General features: G+C 39.5%; 1 protein-coding gene and 1 non-coding gene across 3 annotated transcripts in view; one reads left to right on the forward strand and one right to left on the reverse strand.

Moving 5' to 3' along the window:
* ATP8A2 (ATPase phospholipid transporting 8A2) overlaps window positions 1–26,508 on the forward strand; it is a 763,449-nt gene that overhangs the window by 6,089 nt on the left and 730,852 nt on the right. The window lies entirely within an intron of this gene.
* Window positions 19,352–19,484, reverse strand: LOC126016513 (small nucleolar RNA SNORA51). The gene has a single exon (XR_007498308.1). It is a non-coding gene; the product is annotated as a small nucleolar RNA SNORA51 (small nucleolar RNA).

A 26,508-nucleotide genomic window follows, 5' to 3' on the forward strand; every position in this document is an offset into this window, starting at 1 on the left:
GTACATTTCCACTTAAATAGCATCCATGAAATGCTGAATTATTAAAGATGGATTTGTGGTCCCTGGGGTAAAGGGGTACAAAGGAAAGAAGATGGAAGGCTTCCAGAAGGGGTCTTGTAGTAAAGGGAGTGTTCCTCATGGTCACATCCATTACCAGGGTCTGGGTTGTGAGATGTGCTATAGTTTTGAAGATGCTTGTATTTGTTTGTTTGTTTTGGGGCCCCACCCAGCAATGTTCAGGGCTTACTCCTGGTTCCCAGGGATCCCTCCTGGTCGGCTTGAAGGAACCATATGTGGTGCCAAGGATTGAACTAGATTGACAGCATGCAAGGCAAGCACCCTACCTGCTGTTATCTCTCTCACAAAGATGTTAATATTGGGGAAAATTGCACACAAAATATCTGTGCTATATATTTCTTATGAGCGCATGTGAACCTGAAATATTTAGTTAAAAATGCAAACTATATTGGGGCTGGAGAGATAGCATGGAGGTAGGGTATTTGCCTTGCATGCAGAAAGATGGCAATTCGAATCCCGGCATCCCATATGGTCTCACAAGCTCCCTCCAGGAGTGATTTCTGAACATAGGTAGAGCCAGGAGTAACCCCTGAGCGCTGCCAGGTGTGACTCAAAAACCAAAAACAAACAAACACACAAACTGCAAACTATAGGGGCCAGAGCAGTGCTGCAAGCGGTAAGGTGTCTGCCTTGCCTTGCTAGCCTAGGACCAACCGCGGTTTGTTCCCCTACATTCTATATGGTTTCCCAAGCCAGGAGTGATTTCTGAGCATATTAGCCAGGAGTAACCCCTGAGCGTCCCCGGTGTAGCCCCAAAACAAACAAACAAACAAAACCATAGTAATTTTTCATCAGAAGAAAGTAGTGAATTATTTATATTTCAGGATTTGTAATATATATTTTTTTGTTTTTTGTTTTGTTTTGTTTTTGGGTCACACCTGGCAGTGCTCATGGGTTACTCCTGGCTCTATGCTCAGAAATTGCTCCTGCAGGCTCAGGGGACCATATGAGATTCCGAGATTCGAACCACCGACCGCATGCAAGGCAAACACCTTGCCTCCATGCTATCTCTACGGCCCCTGTAATATACTTTTATTGAAGACATTTGCATTATATTTTACTTTTAGTATTGGTTGATCTCTTGGGACAACTAAATTGTATCCCACCTCTTTCTTTCTTTCTTTCTTTCTTTCTTTCTTTCTTTCTTTCTTTCTTTCTTTCTTTCTTTCTTTCTTTCTTTCTTTCTTTCTTTCTTTCTTTCTTTCTTTCTTTCTTTCTTTCTTTCTTTCTTTCTTTCTTTCTTTCTTTCTTCTTTCTCTCTTTCTTTCTCTCTTTCTCTCTTTCTTTCTTTCTTTCTTTCTTTCTTTCTTTCTTTCTTTCTTTCTTTCTTTCTTTCTTTCTTTCTTTCTTTCTTTCTTTCTTTCTTTCTTTCTTTCTTTCTTTCTTTCTTTCTTTCTTTCTTTCTTTCTTTCTTTCTTTCTTTCTTTCTTTTTTTCTTTCTTTTTTTCTTTTCTTTCTGTCACACCCGGCAGCATTCAGGAGTTATTCCTGGCTCTAAGCTCAGAAATCGCTCCTGCAGGCTCGGAGGACCGTATGGGATGCTGGGATTTGAACCACTGTCCTTCTGCATGCAGGGCAAACACCTTACCTCCTTGCTATCTCTCCGGCCCCATCCTCTTTCTGTCACATAACAGAACCACTGATTTTGGGCTACGCTCAGCAATGTTTAGGACTTATTATTGGCTATGTTTCGGAGATTAGACCTGGCAGGTTCAGGGACCTTATGAGAGTACTGGGGTATCAGGGATTAAAACCGCATGGAAGGCAAGTGTCTTGCCCCTTACTATCTTTCCAGCACAGAACCATTGCGTTTGAAGGACCATTGTGCCTAGCCCAATATGTCTTGCTTGATTCATTGTGGTAGGGACTGTGGAAGGGCTTTTTCATTGAATTACCACCACCCCCCATTACAAACCTGCAATGAAAGGATAAAAAAATTACCATTTACTTCCGGGTTCTGTGCTGAACCGTATACAGTTCAGTAAAATAATTCTGGGATAATTATTATTTAAAAGCATTTTTTCCTTCGCTTTTCTTGACTATTGTGTGTTCCAGGACACACACACATGTCTGGTGGTGGTGCTTCATTCTTTGATTGAGAAGTTTGCAAATAAGAGGGTTGCCCTTTTTGTTGGTGGGAATGTTGCACTGCTGATGGGGGGGGGGTTGTTTTTTATAATTGAAACCCAACTACAAACATGTTTGTAGTCATGGTGCTTAAATAGAGATATTAATTTAAAAGAAAAGAGTATTGCCCTTCTTTGTGCTGCTTGCTAACTTGAAGGAGTGTCCGTTTTATTCTGGTGCTAGATCATGTTCTGGCTGTGGTACTTGTGAGTGGGTGAGATAACTTACACACATGCGCTTGGTAGGGGCCATGGTACACACATTCTTACTTGCACTGCCTGACCAAGGTGATTATATGTCTCATGAGCTACAATGCTCAACAGGGTCGTTGAGTTGTCATACTCCTGCACACTTGGCTTTCCCATTGCCCTCCCCTACTGTGCTGGAGATTCCCAAAAGCAGAGCTGCAGGGTGGTGTGCAGTTCATGCTCTGGTACTGGAGGCAAACTTGTGCCCTACAGCCTCAAGGCTGGGGCTCTAAATCCTGGGATTATTCCCCCCCCACCTTTTTTTTTTATATATATATCTTGTTGGTTTTTGGGTTATACCCTGTGGTGGTTTGGGGTTATCAATCTAGTCCACTTGATAAACTGATTTGCAACTGAGTTCCCACCCACTTTAAAAGCATGTGCTGCATTTCTTTAAGCTATTCTCAAGTCCTGGGGTTATTATTTATGGCCTCTGACTCCTCTTTCAGTCTGGGTATTCAATTGTACTTTTGTCAGTTCTGCATTTCTCTAAAGATACATTTTGTTCATCAGGCATTTTTTTTGGATGATGAGAATGCAAGGACAGACAAAAGGGAGTTTTATAGCCTATAATCTGCTCAGGTAGAGAGGGAGACCCTGTCTAGTAGGGAGACAGAGTGGACCGAGTATATATATACATGTGTGAATATGAACACAGAAAGGAAACAGGAGTTTTTCTTTTCTTCCTTCCTTCCTTCCTTCCTTCCTTCCTTCCTTCCTTCCTTCCTTCCTTCCTTCCTTCCTTCCTTCCTTCCTTCCTTCCTTCCTTCCTTCCTTCCTTCCTTCCTTCCTTCCTTCCTTCCTTCCTCCCTCCCTCCCTCCCCCCTCCCTCCCTCTTTCTTTCTTTCTTTCTTTCTTTCTTTCTTTCTTTCTTTCTTTCTTTCTTTCTTTCTTTCTTTCTTTCTTTCTTTCTTTCTTTCTTTCTTTCTTTCTTTCTTTCTTTCTTTCTTTCTTTCCTTCCTTCCTTTCTTCCTTCCTTCCCTTACTTTCTTCCTTCCTTCCCTTACTTTCTTCCTTCCTTCCCTTTCCTCCCTCCCTCCCTCCCTTTCCTCCCCTTTCCTCCCTCCCTCCCTTTCCTCCCCTCCTTCTCTCCCTCCCTCCTTCTCTCCCTCCTTCCCTCCCTCCTTCCCTCCCTCCCTCCCTCCTTCCCTCCCTCCTTCCCTCCCTCCTCCCTCCTCCCTCCCTCCCTCCCTCCCTCCCTCCCTCCCTCCCTCCCTCCCTTCCTTCCTTCCTTCCTTCCTTCCTTCCTTCCTTCCTTCCTTCCTTCCTTCCTTCCTTCCTTCCTTCCTTCCTTCCTTCCTTCGTACACCTGGAGGCACTTGGGTTACTACTGGTTCTGCACTTAGAAATCGACCCTGGCAGCCTCAGGGGACCATATGGGATGCCTGGGATTGAACCGGGGTCTGTTCCCAATCAGCCATGTGCAAGGCAAATGCCTTACTGCTGTGCTATCGCTCTAAGCCAAGGAATTATTTTCTGTGGACAATGACCTTATAGGTATTTTGGGCCATATTTTATTGAATCTATGAATTTGACCAAATAGTCAAGGAATAACAATGAAGAGCAGTGTGTAAGCACTAAGACCAAATACAGAGGCTGGAAGCTTTCTGATCTTTCAGAAAATGTCCCCAGCATCATCCTCTGAATTCTACTTGGCCCATGTCACTATTCTGCTCTCTCATCAAAAGTGGTGTTTGAGCACGCGTGCGCATATGTGTGTGTGTGTGTGTGTGTGTGTGTGTGTGTGTATATGTCTGTTTGGAAAATGTTCCTCTCTGAACCTGTTTATTCCAATAACAGCCTGCTCCATGTTTTCAGAGAGTTGGGGCAGATGAAAGGTCAAAGAGGCCCAGTGATAGAATGTACAGCTAGATGAGACCTAAACCCTCATTCCACTGATAAGGAAAACTAAAAGAAATTATTTGTATTTGAAACAGCCAGTTTCCAAATCCAATGTGCTTTCTGTTATCTCCAGACTACCATGTTAGTATAAGATCTAAATTGAACAGAATATTATCATTCATTAATTCTTTATTGTTTCTGTTCCTTTAATGGAAATAAAGAGCCCATCATTTTCATCTTGCTTTCATTTACCTGTACTCTGTTGTGTGGGTATTCAAGAATGATTTGTATCAAGTCTGTCATGGTCTCTTTTTGATCTCAGTATAATGATCTAAGGTCTGTTTTGAAGCTTCTTTAAATTTGTAAAGGTAAGAGTGGACTAGAGAAAACTGGATCCACATTGTCATTTGCTACCCATTTGAAAAAGTTTCTTTTACTTTTATTCCAGATGGGGATAAAAATAAGCATTGTACTCCATGAGGCTACTGTGATTAGTAGGTGCTACTGGCTATTGAAGCACATACAGCACATGCATGGACTATTTCACATATTAGGAGAACTTTATTCTGTAATCCAGCTTTTATACTGGCAGTATATAATGCCAGATTTTTCCCTTGTTCATTGCCATCACTGAAGGTAAACTCTCCCACCTAGGTATCTTCCCTCCCTCCTGGCTAGACCTTCTGTTGTTAACATTTCCCCTTTGGATGTAGTCATGGAGTCCTAGCTAGGTGATCGCTGACCAGACTCTCTGGCTATGGAATCTTTTTCCTTTGATGTCTGAAGGTTATCACTACTGCTGAAAGTGGTCATGCCTTCAAGACCATCTTCTTCCTTGCAGGTGGCTAATAAACATCTCAGTCAATGGCTTCAGTAGCTTAATAATTTATTTCTGCTCTCACAATGGATGTTTTATCTTCAACCCTCATCTGACAGAGGTGCCAGCTAGACAAATGGATCAAATCAAAATTATTCCCTAAGAAGCTTTTAAACATTTATGAGAGGGTGTGTATAGAGCACCTTTAGAGATGGGGTTTTTACCTTTCCTCCTTGGATCTTTATATTTACTAAATATATTCTCTGGTCAATACCACACTGGATATTAAGATGTTATTTACATCCATTTAAGCCAGCAAAAGTGCTCAGAAAAAATGTTAACTGCCATTAAGAAAGGTTAAAAATAAAAGTGATCTCATATCTGTGTCTTGAGACTTTTCTCCCTATCAACATCAAGGACAAGCACAGAGCTGGAACCACAACAGCCTTTGCTTAGATAAAGTCATGCTTAAATGGGGACACCTGGAATATACCCCATAGTGTGCGTGTGCACAAATATAGGCACATATGGCTAATAGTGTCTTTCTGCCCAGTGTGAACTTTGCAGTGATTGAAGAATTGTGTCTGGGATTACCAGCAGAAATTACCAGCAGGGACTGTTCGGGGTTTCCTGTGTGCCATAGATGTGTGTGTGTGTGTGTGTGTGTGTTTGCGCACATGTGCAAGCATACATGTGAGTGCCTGTACGCACTCACTGGCTACTTGCTTGCACATTACTTGTCTTGACAGTTGGTCTCTTACCCTCTTCTCTGTCTCTCTATAAGAATCATAGGCTAGTGCTCAGGAAGATGGCTCATAGTTTATGGCTTATGGTTCATGGCCCTTGCCTGATAAACTCAAGATTGTGAGTTCAAATTTGATAGGCACTCCCAGGCATTCCCCAGTCAGTCCTAACAGCTGTGTGGTTCAGATACCCAGTGATGAAAAGCTGAAGGTGACTCAGTGGCTTATAATGCTCCCAGAGAAAATATGAGGATAGGAATTTCATCCCTGGTGCTGCATATACCAATGTCATGTGGTATGGGGTCCCTCGTGACTGGAATGGGGTGGGGTAATGGGTAAGGGGAGAGAATAAGAGTCTGATATATGATCAGATTATTATATTTGTATGTAATCTAATCTTGGTTAATTTTGATTTTGATTTACAACTATGTTCCTTATATTTTTGTAATGTGTCAGCAAGCAAATGTCATTTCTCAGACATCTCAGTGAAGAGGTCAGGCTTTGTTTTCTCTGACCCTACTTTGTTTCTAGAAATGATGCATTTGAATCCCAGATATTGTCGATATTTTAAGCATATTACTGAGTTTTAGCATATGGGAGACTAAGGTAAGCATGGCACTGTGTGGAGAAGTACTGCCTATCTAATATTTAATTTAATTTATTTTAATTTTTATTAATATCTTTAGTTAAGCACCGTAGTCACAAACATGTTTGTAGTTGGGGTTCAGTCATAAAAAAGAACATTCCCCTTCACCAGTGCAACCTTTCCACCACAAATGCCCCCATCTCCCTCTGCCCACCTGTCTGTCTTTGAGACAGGCATTCTGTTTCTCTCACTCATTACCATTGTCATGATAGTTGTTAGTGTAGTTATTTTTGTAACTGAACTCACCATCTTTGTGAGTGGGCTGGTCCTTCCAGCTCTCATCTCTGTTGTCTCTGGGTATGATTACCATACTGTGTTTTATTTTTCTTAAAACCCACAGATGAGTAAGATTATTCTGTGTCCATTTCTCTCCCTCTGATTCATTTCACTCAGCATTATAGTTTCCATGTCCATCATGTATAGGAAAATTTTATGACTTCATTTTTCCAGACAGTAGCATAGTATCCATTGTGTATATGTACCACAGTTATTTAGCCACTCATCTGTTGAAGGGTATTTGTTGTTTCCAGATACTGGCTATTGTAAATAGAGCTGCAATGAACATAGGCATGCAGAGGGAATTTTTGTATTGTATTCTTGTGTTCCTAGGGTATATCCCTAGAAGTGGTATAGCTCAATTTGCAGTTTTTTGAGGAAATTTCATATTGTTTTTCATAAAGGCTTAACTAAATGGCATTTCTACCAGTAGTGAATGAGAATTCCTTTCTCTCCACATCCTGTCCAGCACTGATTGTTCTTGTTTTTTTATTTTTTTATTTTATTTTTGTGTGATGTGTGCCAGTCTCTGTGGAATGAGATGGTACCTCATTGTTTTGATTTGCATCTTTCTGCTGATTAGTGATAAGGAGCATTTTTTTTTTCGTGTGGTTTTTGGCCATCTGTATTTCTTTTTGAGGAAGTGTCTGTTCATTTCTTCTCCCCATTTTTTGATCAGGTTAGATTTTTTTTCTTGTTAAATTCTGTTAGTACCTTGTATATCTTAGGTGTTAGCCCCTTATCTGATGGGTATTGGGTGAATAGTTTCTCCTATTCAGTGAATGTCATTTGTATCCTAGTCCCTTCACTGTTTCCTTTGAGGTGTCTTTAAGATGCCTGTAGTCTCAACACTCCTTGACATTGAGACTAAAGGCATCTTCAAGATGAAACACCACTGCCCAAACAAGTAGAAGCAAAGATAAACAAATCAGACTACATTAAAGCTTCTGCACTTCATAATATTTTGAATTTCATTCCAAACACTGAATACAAGGGCACTTACTTCCTCCACAGGTCCTAAATAATTGCTTTAAGTTAGGCGTTCATTTCTATTACAAGGGATCACATGTTGTACAGCTAATTCAGGTCAGCATGCCACAGGGTCACATATATTATCAACAATTTTTAGCTATAGGATGATTATCCTTACTTAAGACTCTTTCAATTAGTCTGTTTCTTCTTTATTCAGATGTACTGAGGAATCATACCTTAGGTTTAAAAACTGCAGGATTTCTGTTTGTTTCTTCTTTTTTTTTTTTTTTTTTGGTTTTTAGGGCCACACCCATTTGATGCTCAGGGGTTACTCCTGGCTAAGCGCTCAGGAGTTGCCCCTGGCTTGGGGGGACCATATGGGACTCCGGGGGATCAAACCGTGGTCCTTCCTTGTCTAGTGCTTGCAAGGCAGACACCTTACCTCTAGCACCACCTCGCCGGGCCCCTGTTTGTTTCTTTTTATCTTTCGTTCACTCAAAACAATTACTGCATAGTCAGCAAACAAATTAAGTGAATCTATTCCCTGGGTTCTCCAGAGACTCAATGCTAGCTGAGCTGAACTGACTGCAATTGCCAAGAGTGTAAGAGATTGTGTCTCTGCTCCGTATGTCACCTTCCAGAATCACCTGTGCTATTTTGTGAGAGTTATGGGAGTAAATAGTATGGATTACCACTCTTAGCTCATGTTTGTGTAGAGACCTTGCCTGAAACTTAAATATGTATATTTAAATTTATTGAACACTTTATTCTATTCAGTTCTATTAAAGACTACCAAATTTTATGCTGCTTAGTAAATTTATATAAGATAAATATGTATATATACATATATATAGTATAACATTTCTGTTACACAATACACAATACATCATCTCCAAATGTTTTTATTTGCGTTTATACGTGTAATTGCAGATTTTAATTTGGTTGTTGGTTTTTTTTTTTTTTTTTGGTGGTGGTGGGGGGACCACTTGGTGTTGCTCAGGGCTCTGCACTCAGGGATCAACCCTGTAGGTGTTGTTTGACAGTATGCGGTGCTACAAACCAAACCAAGATTGACTTCATGCAAGGCGGTACTATCACTACAGCACAGACTTTTAGAAACAAAATTATCTAGTAAGTTCTTATTTCTAAGTAGGATACAAAGACTGTTAAAGGGTTTTATTCCAGGAATTGCCCCACTGTTGGAGGAAATGCACACAGACTATAGTATGTATTCTCATTCTCCTCAAGGGTTCTTTTCAGGATTGTTTTGTCTTCTTACTTTGAATAAAAAGACAGCTTGGGCACAATTTTAAACTAATTTTTGAAAATGAATTGGGGTTGTGGTAATGTGGGATTCTGGTTCTTTTTTAATTCAGTATATGATGAAAATCTAATTGCTTGGGGCCAGTAAGGGCATATGCTTTGCATGTGGGAGCCTAGCGCTTCGATCACCTTGAACACTAAGTAAGGATTACCTTGAACACTAGGTAAGGAATAGCTTCAGAGCACAGCTGGGTGTGGGACCAAATCTATTATTACTTAGACTTTATCAGAAATATCTGCAGGAAGAATTTTAAAATGTTTGTGATTTGAGTCAATGAACTTTGACCATGTTCAGTATTAGAAGGGCAGCTGGCAAAATTTTATCGGCACATAACAATCTCCTGTAGTCAGTGGGCACCTCTCTAGTTTTATCTTCCCAATTAACGAGGCCGGTCATTAATTGGAGTAGTTTTTTAAGTTAGACTCTTGTAAAATGTTTTCCTTGTGCTGTCTGTTTTCTTCATAATGTATTACTTTCTCATCAGTTTCCCAGAAACATGCAGGAAGTAAATACAAAGGAAAAGCCATGAAAAATAAAATAGGTATGCAAATGTTGTCAAACACCACTTTGTTTTAATACCAGGGACTTCCTGCTTATCAGATAGTTCTAGTAATTGTTTTATTAATTAAAACAATAATTTAAATAATTAACATTATAGTAATAATTATTACTCAAATTGATAAATTAATTATTTAAATAAATCAATCAAATATAATCATTATCAAATGTCAATAATTTAAATAATTAAATATTCATTATTAAACAATCAATCAAAATTAATATAAACATTAATTATTAGATTGTTAAAACAAACTCATTGATAATTATCGACAGTATTATAACTATTAATTATCATTAAAATTAATCTAACTAATATAACTAATATCAAAATTAAAATCAATCTAAACTAATATAACTAATATCAAAATTAAAATCAATCTAAACTAATATAACTAATATCAATGTTTAATTATATTTATTTAAATACTATTGAATTAATTTTTATCATTAATGATTAAATTAATAATCGAATAATTAAGATAATTGATAATTAAATAATTAAGATTATTGAAACTATTAATGATGATTTCTTATGCACATAATTTCAACACCACACCCATCACCAATGTACAGTCTTCTTCCTTCAAGGATCACAACACCCTCCCTCCACCTTCCCACCCAACCAACTCAATTGCGTGGCTCATTTCTCTCATTATGTTGCCTTAAACATTAATTTTAATTAAGAAAAATGAAAGACATTTTTGCAATAACTCTCAGAGACAAAAGAGAGGAGGGCTTGAAGGTGCAGCTCATGACATGAAGCTCACCACGAAGAGTGAAGAGGGCTGTTAGAGAAATAACTACATTGAGAACTATCCTAACCATGTGAATGAATGAGGGAAGTAGAAAGCCTGTACAGGTGTGGGTGGGAGGAAGAAGGGAGATTTGGGACATTGGTGGTGGGAATGTTGCACTGGTGCAGGGGTGTTCTTTACATGACTGAAATCATACAACTACAATCATATTTGTAATCATGGTGTTTAAATAAAGATAATTAAAAATAACAAAAAACAGCAGAATTAAATAGTAGTTTTTAAAAATAATTTTTATTGTGACCGAAAGTGAATTACAAATCTTTCACAGTAATATTTGAGGTACATAGTGACAATTGATCAGGGCCATTCCCACCACCAGGGTTGTCCTCCCTCCACCCCTTTTCCCTGCATGTGTCCGATATCTTCCTCCTTTGCCCCCCACCACCCCCCTGAGTACTAGTGTAACTGTTTTCCTCTGTGTATAGCTTGTTGTCAATGGGGGTATCGATTCTGTTGTTGACTTTGGGTTTGGTGTTTAAGTCTGATCATTTTTTATTTCCACTCAATGTTCATATGGCTGTTTGGTCTTGGTACCATTTATTTTTATTTTCCCCCTCAATTCATGAGGCAGTACAAGATGATAGTAAAGTTTGAAGATGAAAAACATGGAATTATGTTTGTAAAATGATTTCACAAGTGGAATGTCCTATTAGAGTTATAAATGTGAAAGGTTAACATTTCTGAAAAAATTTTATTATTTATTCATTGCATAGCCACTGAAAAATAATTTTCAGCAGCTCTGTGAAGGAGAATCTTATTCTATTTGTTTATAGAAATATCCAATTTAATTAGTAATTGGGTAAACCAAGAAATATAATTTTTCTATAAATTTTGTCATTGTTGTAATAGATGCCAATGTAGGAGGTCTGGAGGTGTTTAATACATTGAAATAAATGCCAATATTTTACCAGGCTGTTAATAAAAAATGAATTAATTTTAAGTTAGTTGATTTGACTCTCGGTTCATGAGTCTTTATATTAAAGAGCTGTGTTGTAGTGGGTAGTATTTTTCAGTGGATATGGTGTCACTGAATATACATTCAGTGAATACAAATCTATTTAGAAAATCAAAATGATTGTGGTTAACTTTATTTTGAAAGAGAATTACAAAATGTTGTGCAGGTCAGCAAGTGTATTGAAGAATTTGAATCTTTCTGTGAAACAAAACCTGCTTTCACTGTGGTTTTGTAGTATTGTTAAATGATATTTTCCTCAGTTTTATGAATAGGTGTGGCATATGACCTAGATATCCAAGTGAAGATTCCTTGTCTGTCAGCCAGGTTCTTGATGCTGCACTATGATTTATAATGATGCAGCATTGTGCTGAGATATAGGAGATGATATCTTTGATGTGATGACCACTCTTCAGCATTGTGATATAACAGTTTGAGGTCAGCACTGTTGAATCACAATGTGACAGATGTCTAAGTTCGTGTATCCACCATTAGACTATCACGCAGAGTAGTTTCACTCACTTAAAAATCTCTATGCCCTGCCTCTTTATTCCACCTGTTCTCTGGTTTGGCCTTTCCCAGAATATCATAATTTAGGATTACAGAATCTAGCCCTTTCAAATGGGCTTCTTTATTTTAAAAAAATTATTTAAAGAAAATGCATCACATAGTTGACATAATTGATATTAATACATTTGCTTCAAGATGACAGAAAGCAAAGTTATAAAAAAAAAAAGAAAAGAAAATAGAAAGAAAAACTGGGCCAGTTACGTCACCCTTTGACTTGAGCAAAAGCCAAGATTGCTATATACAGATGACTGGTTGTTACAATCAGGACTCAACAGTACGCATCCCGAGACCAACAACAACAATAGCAACGAAAAGCTCTAGCCTAGCTTTTGGTCTAAGATCTGTTCAACAAACAAGATCTCCAACTCCAGAGGTCTGACTGAGACAACTGCAACTGAATGGGTCTTCCGGAAACATAACGAAAGACTTTATCCCAGGCTCCATCCTAGGAGCAACATAATGACCAAGACCACCAATTACAGAAGATGGATTAAAACGACACTGAAAAAGCAGAACTCCTAGAACCACAAAGAAAGATTCCATCATAAGCTCCATTCCTTGAGCTGCACAGTCACCAAGATCTCTAGATACAGAGGTTTGATTTTACCATCCAAGAAGAAGCAGAAGTCTTCCATACACCACAAAAGCACCGAGGGGAGAGTAAATGATCATGCAAGGAGTCTACAGTTAATCCCATGACAGTATACGTCAGGGATGGAGAAAGCCTGTAACTCCTAGGCCAAGGGAATTTCCTCTATAATATCCCCAATACTTAATGTGCCTATGCAGGGGGAAAAAGAAAAAGAAACACATAGAATAATCATCTTTCCACACATTTATTTATTGATTGATCAATTTTTTTGACGTCTTTATTTTGGTGTAGATATTGAAGTTGATATCTCCAATTTTATTTCATTTCATTTCATTTTATTTTATTTTATTTTTCTCTTTCTTTTTACACTCTGGCATGATTTGATTTCAGAACCGAGACTATTGTGTGGTGCTTGTCTTTATTGCTGTAGTGCTCACTGGATATTTAATTGATATTTCTTTCTGTATTATTGTGGTGTTTCAATTACCTTTTTCATGTCCTCTCTCAAACTGAGGTTGAAAGCCTCTAGAAGGTCTCCGCCCATTTTCAAAGTATTTGACTTCTTTTTTATTATTTATTTTTTTTATTTTTTCTTATTTTGTACCCTATTCTATTGCTTTTCTTTCCTTCAAACAAAATCACATAACTCGATTTATCTAGCTCTGCCTCTTAAATAGAGGGGGAAACAAGGGAGGGTACCAAGACCAAACAGATATATGACCACTAATAGTAAGAGGGGTCCACCTACTCTAGCAGCTTGGGGGGTGATGGGGGTGGAAATTGGGTTGCAGAAAGGGAACTGGGATGGGGGGAGGACAAATTTGGTGATGGGTATTCCCCTAATTCAATGTTAATATGTACCTAAAATACTACTGTGAAAGATATGTAACCATTATGATCACAATAAAAATTTAAAAAAAAGAAAAAGAAAAACTGGGCCAGTTATTGCATGCTTAGTCACACCCTGGACAAATCTGTGCTTCATTAAAATTTTTTTTTTAGTACACTTCTCACTTTTCTTCCCACTCTCTAGCTCCTCACTGTTTTTTAAGCTGAATGAAATAATTTGGTACTTTATCTTTTCTGGCTTATTTAACTTAATGTGAGATATCTTTATTTCCATTTATTTATTTATTTATTTATTTATTTATTTATTTATTATTCCAATAATTTTTTGTTTTTGGGCCACACTCAGCAGATACAGGGGTTACTCCGCTCAGAAATTGTTCCTGGCAGGCTCAGAGGACCATATGAAATGCCGGAGATTGAACTTCGGTTCGTCCCAGGTCGCTCATATGCAAGGCAAATAAATAAATTATAGGGGGCCGGGCGGTGGCGCAAAGAGGTAAGGTGCCTGCCTTGCCTGCGCTAGCCTTGGACGGACCGCGGTTCGATCCCCCGGCGTCCCATATGGTCCCCCAAGCCAGGAGCGACTTCTGAGCGCATAGCCAGGAGTAACCCCTGAGCGTTACCGGGTGTGGCCCAAAAACCAAAAAAAAAAAATAATAATAATAAATAAATAAATTATAAACATTGCAGCAAACTTCATGATTTTATCTTTTCTTTTAGCTGCATAGTGTTCCATTCTGTATATGTACTAAAATTTATCTGTTGTTTTATTTTTTTTCTCCACTTAGATTCTTTTCACCCTCTCCCCACCCAAGAACATATTTTTCAGAGATTCCTCACTTCTCAGTGGGATTAAATCATTGTCTTTTGCACCCTTACAGGAAAAATTTTCCCTTAATTGTTGAGAATAAAACAGGCTCATTCTGTGATTCCAACTAGGAGAAACTTACTGAAGTGGTTGATTCTTCCTAGAAAGCAGTGAGCTGACATAAACTTCAAACTGTGTTTTTCAGGAGAATTAAAATCATGGATGATTCTGAGTGTCAGGGACTAAATAGATATATATCCACACTTTTTTGGTTTTGGTTTTTTTTTTTTTTTTTTTTTTTTTTGTCTCTGCTCAGGCATCACTTTTGACAGCACTCAGGAGAGCATATGAGATGGTTAGTTTCAAAACTGGGTTAGCTGCATGCAAGGCAAGCAATTTCACTCTGAAAATCTTAAATCATTTTCCCCCCTGACTTGTTCATGCACTTTCACTTGTAAACTTTTCATAGGATGGTCTCTGGAGGCTGAGTGGATATTGCCCCCTATTTCCTAAATAGGGTCCAGGGGATTTTACTAAATAGGGCTCTGCTGGGGACCATCAGTTCAGCCTTGCACATGCCGGGTATGTGACCTTACCAGTTGAGTTGCAATTACACACATAACCCTTAAACTTTGAAATGCATGTCTTCAACTTCAATCTGCTTATGTAGGTCACTTTGAGGGGGGCTCTTCAATAGAGTCACTGAGGTGATGGAGAGAGTAGTATGGGTGTGTTTGAGCCTGGAAAGACACTGCAGAACCTGGGCTGAATGTTGGTGGTCACCTCCAGTACTTCTCTTCTTAGAGGGTGAGAAAGGAAGGGACCATGCTCAAATATGCTCAGGGATTACTCCTGGCTCTGTGCTTAGGGGAACACTCCTGGTGGGGTCATACAAGATAAGCAACATACAAGATAAGCACCTTAATCCCTAGACTGTCTCTTCAGCCCGACTGCTCTTTAAAGTGGTTATAAATAACTCACCCAAATCACCAATTTATCGAGGGTGCCTCTAGAAGAATAGAATTGTAAAAGAATTTAGTGTTTAGAGTTTATTTTTAGAGCTCTAACTTTTTAAAGGTCTAAGAATATAATTTTGTGATTATAAGGATTTTTGTTAAAGAGTTTTGTTAGTATTGATAATGTGAAGAATTTCTTCACATTGAATGTAGTGTCCTTGTTTCATATTAATAAAAACATACTTTTACTAAAGTTTCCAATAATTTTTTGTTTGTTTTTGGGCCACATTCAGCAGCATTCAGGGGTTACTCTGCTCAGAAATTGCTCCTGGCAGGCTCAGAAGACCATATGGAATGCCGGAGATTGAACTTCGGTTTGTCCCGGGTCGTCCGTATGCAAGGCAAATGCTCTACCACTGTGCTATTGCCTATCTCCCTAGACCCTGAATAATCTTTAATTTTACCTTACAGCCAGTGCTCAGATCTTACTCCTGGCTCTGTGCTTAGGGATCACTGGTCACTCACCAATGTGATGCTGCAGATTAAATCTGGATCAGCTGCATGCAAAGCAAGTGCTTTATTCTCTGTACTATCTCCCTGCCTCACAAATGATCTTTATTATTAGATGTCAGAAGTAGGGCAGAAATATCAGAAGGGAGGAAGAAAGAAGAAAATCTGGAAGAAGAAAGAAGGGAGGAACAAAAGTTTCTGCCACTGTAAAATAACTGGAAACCTAATGGTTAGGGGCACTTAACGCCAGTGGAGAGAGCTCTTAGAATTGATGTGTACATGGAATAAGTTACCTGCGGTGTAGTGGGTAGAAAAGAAGGTAGTGATGACAGGTGTACATGTAGAAGCATGCCTAAAGTAAACCTATCTGTTTCATGGTAAATAGATTCAACAAGGAAAAGAAGGAAACTGGGGCCGGAGAGATAGCATGGAGGTAAGGCATTTGCCTTGCATGCAGAAGGACGGTGGTTCGAATCCAGGCATCCCATATGGTCCCCCGAGCCTGCCAGAAGCAATTTCTGAGCATAGAGCCAGGAGTAACCCCTGAGCGTTGTCGGGTGTGACCCAAAAACCAAAAAAAAAAAAAAAAAAAAAGAAACCATCTGAAAATGCTGGGCAAATTCTGCAATGTCTAGGGATAGCACTGTATATCCCCTGGGATTACACTAGCAGAGTGCAGCTGCCTGCCTTGATCAGAGACAGAAAAAGGTGAATATTTCTTTTGAAAGAATTCAGTAAGACAGTTAACTTAATTAAGAAAGTGGTACTTGGGCCAGAGAGATAGCATGGCAGTAAGGCATTTGCCTTTCATGCAGAAGGTCATTGGTCCGAATCCCGGCATCCCATATAGTCCTCCGAGCCTTCCTGGAGTGATTTCTGAGTTTGGAGCCAGGAGTAACCCCTGAGCGCTGCCAGGTGTGACCCAAAAACAAAAAAAAAAAAACAAAACAAAACACAACAAAACAAAAAAAGTGGTACTTAATGAAATTGAGGAAATTCAAAGAGAAAAGTGATCACTGTTTTTCAAGAATGGGAAATGGCCAGTTTGAAAGTAGGATATGTCAGCATTTCAATGCTGAGAATTTAAATAACTAAAAAGAAAAGGTTCAGTTTTATAATGTTAAATAGGAATTTGATTTGTTTTATCTAATAAAATATATAGGTCATATTTTCCTCCTTAAAATACTAAAATCAAGAGGTGTGACTTCCTGAGCTGGAGGCCGAAAATACTTGCACATGTACCATGGCAAAGGGGCATGACCTAAAAGAATTTATGGCTCATCCCTCACAGGACAGAGGCTATATTCAGAGACATGGTTTCCCTAGTGGGCTCCGGCTAAGGCTGTTGCAAGATAATCAATCACCCACCATAATCACCTACCATAAAGCTCTCTCAGAGAAGTCCTGACAGTGGGGAAGACTCTGACAGTGACCTAGGAAAGACTCACCTCCAGACTACAAAAGGAAGTATGGTAAATCAGCACAGAAAACAACCACAAGTTGTGGCCCAATATTGTAAAACTGAGACCCAAATCAATAATAACCCCTCTATAATCTTTCTGAAAATGACTTCAGTGTGGAATGCTTAGGATTTTCAATGAACTCAAAGAAACAATGGGACAGACTGTAGAGTTATATGAGAGCAAAAAAATAAGAAAAAAAGAAAGAAAAATGGAAACAAATGTCAGAACTGTAAAATTTCATAGGTGAAATGAAAAATATATTGGAAGGCCTCACCAGCAGAGTAACAGCTTCTGAGGACCATATCAGTGAGCTGAGTCTGAGGTGTAATAAACCTCTAAGACAACAACATAAGGATTCAGAAAGAACTCAAAATAAATGAACAGATGACAGGAGAATGTTGGGGGTGAATTAAAAAGAAATAACATAAGAATCGTTGGGCTGGGCCGGGCGGTGGCGCTAAAGGTAAGGTGCCTGCCTTGCCTGCGCTAACCTTGGACGGACCGCGGTTCGATCCCCCGGTGTCCCATATGGTCCCCTAAGCCAGGAGCAACTTCTGAGCACATAGCCAGGAGTAACCCCTGAGCGTTACCCGGGTGTGGGCCCAAAAACCAAAAAAAAAAAAAAAAAAGAATCGTTGGGCTCCCACAGAGCAGGAAGAAAATCCCTATGAAGAAGTGATAGTCAAAGACATCATTCCTGAGAAATTCCTAGAGCTGGAGAGTACATACACCTGCATCCTTAGATGCCTGAAGAGTATCAGATTAAAAGAACCAAATGAATACACCCCTAAAGCACCTCCTAATTAGAATGATTAAAACTAGAAATAGAGATAGAATACTGAAAGGAAGTAAGGACTAGAAGGAAATTACATACAAAGAAGCATGCTTAAGATTTCCAGCAGGTTTTCCAAAGGAAACCATAAGGCCTGAAGACAGTGGTGAGATATAGTGAAAAAATCAAATGAAATTAATACCTCACTAAAAATCCTTTGCTGCCTTTGAATGGATGAGAATTCAATACCCTAATTAGATAGTGGAGGCAGGTGTGTGTGTGTGTGTGTGTGTGTGTGTGTGTGTGTGCATGCGTGTGTGTATGTGGTCTTTATTGCTCTCTTCCATCTGCACTCAGCTTTTACTTCATACTTAATTAAGAAAGTGGTACTTGGGCCAGAGAGATAGCATGGCAGTAACGCATTTGCCTTTCATGCAGAAGGTCATTGGTCTGAATCCCGGCATCCCATATGGTCCTTTGAGCCTTCCTGGAGTGATTTCTGAGTGTGGAGCCAGGAGTAACCCCTGAGCACTGCCAGGTGTGACCCAAAAACAACAAAACAAAACAAAACAAAACAAAGAAATGGACAGCCTGTAATTGTCTATTTCTGAGAACCAGTTTCTTTAGTGGTACTCACAAATCAAATTGGATTGTGGTAGCAAGATATTGAGGACTAGGTACATTGAATAATAGCCATTTGCTTTTCATAGTTCAGGAGGATGAGAAATCCAAGATCAAGGAGCTGAAGATTTGGTTTTCAGTAAGCACCCACATCCTGATTTTTGGACAACTCATCTCATGTTCCTATCTCCTCACATAGTAGACAGAGGGTAGGTTGTTGATTAAAAATATAAAATATAAAGTCTGGGGGCCGGAGAGATAGCATGGAGGTAAGGTTGTTTGCCTTTCATGCAGGAGGTCATCTCGGTTCGAATCCCGGCGCCCCATATGGTCCCCCTGTGCCTGCCAGGAGCAATTTCTGAGCCTGGAGCCAGGAATAAACCCCTGAGCACTGCCAGGTGTGACCCAAAAACCAAAAAAAACCAAAAAAAAAAATATAAAGTCTAAAGTTCATGTATTGGGGTGAGGCCGCCCTAAGCACCATGTTTCTAACCTCCCAGGATAATTAATGGGTCTGATGAAGCAGGTTAACAGTGGAGAAATAAAATTCACAAGCATTCAGTTAAAGTATCATTGGAGTCAACTTGTTTTTATTCATGGCCTCTTCTCTGCCATATGCCTCTTTTCCTCACATGTGCTTCTCTGCTAAGCTCTGCTGTTCCTCTCTTTTTTGCTTTTTGCTGCTTATCACATCTCCCCCCCCCTTCTCGGTGTGATTAACATCTCAAAACAAGAGGTTAGGGAAACAGGAAGTTGGGCAAGGTTACATTCCACCTTTCTGTTTTATTTATTTTTTATTTTTTTTTATTTTTTGTCCCCCCATTCACAATACAGACTAGGCAAAGGGCCTGGTTTGAGGTGTATATGGGGAGCATTTACTGTACCTCCTCTTTCTATACAGTCAGTGTAAAGAATACAGCCTGTGGTAAGCATTGGGAGGCCTTATCTTTTCTTTCTTTTGATTTATATATATATTAAATATATATATTAAATATATATTAAAAACCCTTCACCAGTGCAACATTCCCATCACCAATATCCCAAGTGTCCTTCGTCCCCACCCCTTTCTGTTTTAAACAAAACAAACAATAAAAAAAACTTGCAAAACTTTTGTTCTCCACCAGAGTCTGGAACTCCATTATCAGGGCTTAAAGCATCAAAGTTTAAATTATATACAATTCTTCTCAAATCAGTCAGACTTTTCTACATCTTACACATATCACAATTTTTTTCTACACTTCTCTGAGCATAAACATTACAACTTTTCTGCAGATGCACTTATAGTTTGAAAATTCTTAGCATTATTACACCAAGCACTGTTAATACATCTAGAACATTCCATAAACTTTCCTAAATAAAATCACAAGAACATTTCTGCAGATAATATACTTTGAAAATAAGTTGCTATAAAGATACACAATAAAACATCATAGGAATTGGGGAAAATTCACTAGAATAGCCGAGAACTGTTAAAACTAACAACCTTATGCATTTCTCTGAATTGTGAAAACTAATATTAAACCATTAAAGTTACATACAAAATATTCTGTTTGCAGTGGGGTGTGAACAAAACGGTAAGATTCATACAGATAAAACACATGTTAACAAACAAGATAATGACTGATGCAAATAGGATCAAGAGATTAACCTGAAACACAGCTAAGATTCAGGAGGTTCTGAAAAACAGTTTCTCCTTTGTTCAGAGCTGGGGTTATGTTCTCAATCTCCATTGCTTCTTCTGTCATCAGGTCATCAGGGACAGAAAGTCAGTTCCAGAGCCAGAATCAGGGTTGAGGGACCGTTGCTGATCTCCTCCAAACAATGCTTTCTTTCTGGCTTCTTCCTAAATAGTAATTCCTATAGGTTTCTGCAGATTGGGGAGGCCAATGTTCTTATAAAAAGTATCTTTGGCAGAGGAAAGGACTTGGCCTCTGAAGGACTGCTCCAAGTTTTCAGCTTTGTCCCCTTCACTGTTTGCTTCTATCCCGCATGAAGGAGTCTCCACCATGTTCAGAACAGGCACCATATGTACCAACGTTCTTGGCTCCAGACTCTCAGCCCAGCTCAAGAAGGCCATGGTTAGCCATCAGAGGCTAGCCATCATTGCTGAGGTCTTCTTGGGTTCTCAGGTCCTGTGTTCACATTCAGGGACCAGTTGTAGATTAAACATATAAAATATAAAGTATAAAATTTAAGTGTTGGGTGAGACTGCTCCAGGCACCGTGTTTCTTGTGTTTAGCTTGTTATAGTTTGGATCTCTTGATTCTGTTGTCATTGAGTCTGGCTTGGGGATTTAGATCTGACCTCCTTTTTTTTTTCCCCCTCAATGTTCCTGAGACCACTTGGCCCTGAGTCCCATCTACTTATTTCTTTTCTTTTCTCAATTTGTAAAAATATATAGAAATATGAAACAAAAAAATGATTCAAGTTCTGTGGTTGTATGAAAAGCAGAAGCGGGAGCCCCTATCTAGAATATAAGTAAAATTAAAAGAAGTAAAGGGGGGAGGGACAGGTAGTTTTTTTAAAATTTTTTTTTGCATAGGCACATCAAACATTGGAGATATTAGAAAGAAAATTCCTTTGGCCTTAGAGATACAGGGTGTCTTTGCCCATGAAGCATACTGTCAAAATATAGATGATCATGATGGTGATCTTTGCAATATCTGGATTACACAAAGGAATAATTTGCACTATTGTTTATTGAGGTTAACTTTATTCTTTTTTCAATTCATATTCTGATAAGTATTAAAGTGTCAAGCAAATCAATAGACAAATTTAATGTATCAAATATCAGATTTATTAGATATATTAAATAAACATGTACAATAAAAATAGGGATGAAAGCTTGAGAATCTGATATATATATTTGTAATTTTAAAGGATGGCTATCACATTTAATAGTGACTAAAAAAGAAGTCAATGAATATTTGCCAATAAAACATAGGATGATACATTTAGAAAAAACAAAAACAAACAAACAAACAAAAAGACCCAACTACAGGCTCTGGGCATGTTGGTTTTCCAACCACATTTTCTCTCTTTATGGTCCCAGAAAAAAATTTTGCTCAGTCTTGGGTGACAAAGTCAGTCTTCTGTAGTTAGCGATCTTTGTTTTTGTACAGGTCCTAGAATGAAGACTAGGATAAAGTCTTTCTTTGTGGTCCCAGGAAAAGTTCTGCTTAGTTGTGGTTGTTGTAGACTGTTTGTAAATAGAGATAATAGGTTCTTGTACAGATCTTAGGGCAGAGGGTCTTCTGATATCATCTTATCAGTAAGTGGTGGGTTAGGGCAACCTGCCCTTAGATCAAGTTGTTGCTGTTTCCTCATCATCAGGGTGTCTCATGGGCTTACCTGAAGCAAGTTTGTACCAGGGTGGCATTGTGCTGAGTGAAATAAGTCAGAAGGAGAGTGAAACACACAGAATAGTCTATGGGATTTTAGAAAAATTAAAGACATTATTGTGATAGTACCCAGAGATGAGGGCCAGAAGGACCAGCTCATGATATGAAACTAACCTCAAAGAGGGGTGAGTGCAGTTAGAGAAATAATACACTAACAGCTACCATGACAATGTTAATGAATGAGAGAAGTAGAATGCCTGTTTTGAATGCAGGCAGGGGGTGTGGAAGAAGGGAGCTGGGGGGCATTGGTGGTGGGAATGTTTCACTAGTGAAAGGGATGTTCTTTTGATGATTGTAGCCAACTACAGTTCTGTTAGTAATCATGGTGTTTAAATAAAATAAAATAAATGAATTAACTTTTTTTATTTTTATGTATTTTTATTTTTGATATTGGGCCACACATGGCTATGCTCAGGCATTACTCTTGGATCTGCACTCAGAAATCACTACTGACAAGCTTGAGGGACCATATGGGATGATGGGGAATGGTCATATGCAAATCAAATGACTTACCTATTGTGCTGTCATTCTGGCCTGAGAAAAATAAAATAAATTCTTTAATTACATCACCACAAGATAAACAGTTACGAAATGATTCATGGTTGAGTTTCAGTCAATCAAAGTACAATACCCTTTGCCATTGCACATTTACTGCCTTCAATGTCCTCAGGTTCCCTCCCTTCCTTCCTGCTGCCCTCTCCCCTGTCTGCCTCTGTGGCAGACTCTGGCCTCTCTTCTCTCTCTTTCTCTCTCAGCCATTCTTTTTATTATATAATTTGGGGGGGGGTTTTGAGCGACACCCAGTGACTCTCAGGGGTTACTCCTGGCTATGCACTCAGAAATCACCCCTGGCTTGGGGGACCATATGGAACACTAGGGGATTGAACCATGGTTCATCCACTTGCGCCACTGCTCTGGCCCCTTTTATATAATTTTTATTGAGATCAATTTGAATTACAAGTCTTTCACAGTTGTATTTAAGTACATAGAGACAGTGAATTAGGGCCATTCCCATCACCAATGTTGACCTCCCTTTACCATAGTTCCCAGCATGCATCCATACTTCCACTCTCAGCCCCTTGGACTGCTAACAAAACAGGTCCATTTTGTTAATAGCTTGTTGTAGTTTGGGTCTCTTGATTCTATTGTCATTGACTTTGATTTGGGTATTTAGATCTGATCATTTTTATTTCCACTCAATGCTCCTGAAGCTGGTTGGCCCCTGGGTCACATCTACTTTTTTTCCCTTCAATTTGTAGGAAGACAGAAATATGAGGCAGAACAAGATGATTCAACTTCTCTGGTTCTGTTAAAAAAGTGAGTGAAAGCCCCTATGTAGAAGCTATAAATATAAATTAAATTAAAAGAAGAAAAAAAAGAAAGAGAAAAAATGGGGGCTGATGTGGCAAGTTTTTTTTTCCATAGGCTCAGTAAATATTGGGGAAATTAGAAAGAAAATTCTCTTGGCCTAATAGATACAGGATGTCTCCACTTTTGAAGTATACTGTCATGAGACTGACTATGGGCTCTGGACATAGTTGTCAAACTCTCAAAGTATTTCTTTATGGTGCCAGGAACATTCTACTCAGTATCTTTTGTCAAAGTCAATCCTCTGTAATTAAAGACCTTGGCTTTTGCACAGATCCTAGGACAAAGCCTAGGATAGACTCTTTCTTTATGGTCCCTGGAAAAGGTCTGCTCAGTTGTGGTTGTTGAAGTCAGTCTTCTAAAATTAGATCTTAGGATGAAGGGTCTTCTGATTTCATCTCACCATTAGATAATGAGGTAGAACAACCTGCCCTTAGATCAAGATTGTTTTCTGTTTCTTCATTGTCAAGGTGTCATATGAACCTACCCTGGCTCAAGTTGAAGCCAGAGTGGTATTATGGCTTCCCCTGAGGGAGAGTTTGATTCTTGATGTTTCTCAGCTATTCTTTACACAGTCTTCCATTCACTTTTTTTTTTTAATTTATCATAATTTGTGCCAGTTTCTGTGTTTGTGGCTGTTACGCTGATGAGTAGGCTATGCCCTTTTGGCCAGAGAAATGCATTGACAGATGGACAGGCTTTTTTAGGATCTTGAGCCAGTGCTCCCCTGGGAAGTGTAGAGGAATCCTATTATAAAAGCAACCTGCCCAGGTGATTATAGAGACTTCCTGGAGAAGGCAGTATCTGAGACTGAATGAAGGTATTTTCTTCCCAAGAAGGGCTCTGCAGACTACAGTACATATGCAGAAGCCAGGAGAAAGTAAGCCTGTGTGAGAGCTGTAAGCATTTTAATCCAGGGATCATGTGTGAAGAAATATGGAATTGATTATAAAGCTCTGGCTTGTGAGGCACTTCGAACCTCCTCTGCCAGGTGACGGAGAATCCTCTGAGGATGGGCAAGTGCTACATGAAACTTGCTCTTAAGATATTTGGCTGATGGGGCCGGGTAGGTGGCGCTGGAGGTAAGGTGTCTGCCTTGCAAGCGCTAGCCAAGGAAGGACCGCGGTTCGATCCCCCGGCGTCCCATATGGTCCCCCCAAGCCAGGGGCGATTTCTGAGCACATAGCCAGGAGTAACCCCTGAGCGTCAAACGGGTGTGGCCCAAAAACCAAAAAAAAAAAAAAAAAAAAAAAAAAAAAAGATATTTGGCTGATTTCACAATGGAGAAGGAAGACTTAGATAAGAGAGATGTCTACAAAGACAACATTGATAGGAGAAGAAAAGGATCAAACCCCAGGGATGTCAGTGATAGCAGAGGAAGTGGGTGCTCATATGTCTATATGATGAAACATGAGGGTGGAGGAGAGAAAAGAGAAATTGTGCAGGTTGCATTTCAGATAGGGGCAGATGGGTTTCTTCCAGAAAACTTGGAGGATGAGCAAACATGGAGAGGGACAATATCTGCTTATAAATTTTAGCCATATGGTTTTGGAGCACACACAAGATAGCAAAGAGCAAGCATTCAGTAGGTAGCTGGATTCAAGTAAGTATCATGGCACCATAAGAGAGTTAAGATATTTTTTGTGCTCACAGAAAAGGACACTCTGGTCAAGGATCCCTGGGGAACAGAGTAGTGTCTTGAGTGGAGTTAAATGCCATCACCTAAGGAACAGGCAGAGGACATGAAAGGTTTCACTGAAAAGTGTACAGAGAAGTTTCAGGGAAGCTGCAGAGGGGGTTACCAGCAGCACTGGATCTCAGATGGAGAGCAATTGGGCGTAGGCAGGGGAAGGCTGTGGAAAGTCTTTAGCAGAAAGATGTTGGTGATTGTAAGAAGGGCATCTCTCTAGTTGCAGGATGGATGCTGAGAAACAGTACAGGGGAAAAGCTAGTGAGCCTAGGGGCTAGAGTGATAGCACAGTGGTAGGGTGTTTGCCTTGCATGCAGCTGACCCAGGACAGACCTCGGTTTGATCCCCAGCATCCCATATGGTCTCCTGAGCCAGGAGCAACTAGCACATAACCAGAAGTAACCCCTGAGAATCATAGGTTGTGCCCCCCCCCCCAAAAAAAAAAGAAAAGAAAAGCTAGTGAGCCTAAATAGATAAACAGATGTCATGGCTAGAGCTTCTGAAGAGCTCAGCATAACAAAACACAGCATATAAACAAATTCCCAAGAGTTCAAGGCAAGTGGGGAAGAGGACTAGAATAATTGTTGAAAAATGAGCACCGGGCCCGGAGAGATAGCACAGCGGCATTTGCCTTGCAATCAGCTGATCCAGGACCAAAGGCGGTTGGTTCGAATCCCGATGTCCCATCTGGTCCCCCGTGCCTGCCAGGAGCTATTTCTGAGCAGACAGCCAGGAGTAACCCCTGAGCACCGTTGGGTGTGGCCCAAAAACAAAACAAAACAAAAAAAATGAAAGAAAGAAAAGAAAAATGAGCACCACTGCAGAAATTGGAAATTCTAGATAGAATAACATCTGATGCATAAGTTTTGGTTATGCCCTTTCATATTAAATTAAGATAGGATCAATCAGATCCATGTCCTGCGATTAATTTCTCAATTTTGGATCCAAGTTCTTTTTTCCCAGGCTCCCCACATCTCTCAGATCTCCTTATGCAGGGTGTGGCCTGCTTTGCTGTGGGTCACTGGCACACCGGGCCTGTGAACTGCTTTTTGGGGTCCGTAGAAATCTTAGGGATCAGGCTTTCTGTCAGATCAGAATCTGTCAGATTTATTTTCAGTCTGCCTTCTCCCAGGAGTGGACACAACCACAAAGAAGGCTAATGCTGGACTGCACCATCTGTGTCACGAGTTTTGCACAATTAGACAGAATCTGAAACACTGTGTGTTACAAATAAGTCAAAACAGCATCATGCTCACTATTGTCATTTTTAGCTGAGGCCACTGGTTTTCAACTGCTGGTCTGAGAACTGGGCTTATTGGCAGAAATTTCTTGCTAGTCCATGAAAACATGCTGTTTAACTGACAGTTGTTTTCAATTGTTCATTAGTGGACTGGAGACAGTTCACAGCTGTAAACAGGTTGAAAACTATTAGTTGAAGCAATTACTCATACTTTTGAGGGCAGATTCTGTCCAGGGAAGGTATAAGTGACTGGGAAAAACTGGATTT

The sequence above is a fragment of the Suncus etruscus genome, chromosome 8 (assembly GCF_024139225.1).
Source record: "Suncus etruscus isolate mSunEtr1 chromosome 8, mSunEtr1.pri.cur, whole genome shotgun sequence".
NCBI classification, from domain to species: Eukaryota; Metazoa; Chordata; class Mammalia; order Eulipotyphla; family Soricidae; genus Suncus; species Suncus etruscus.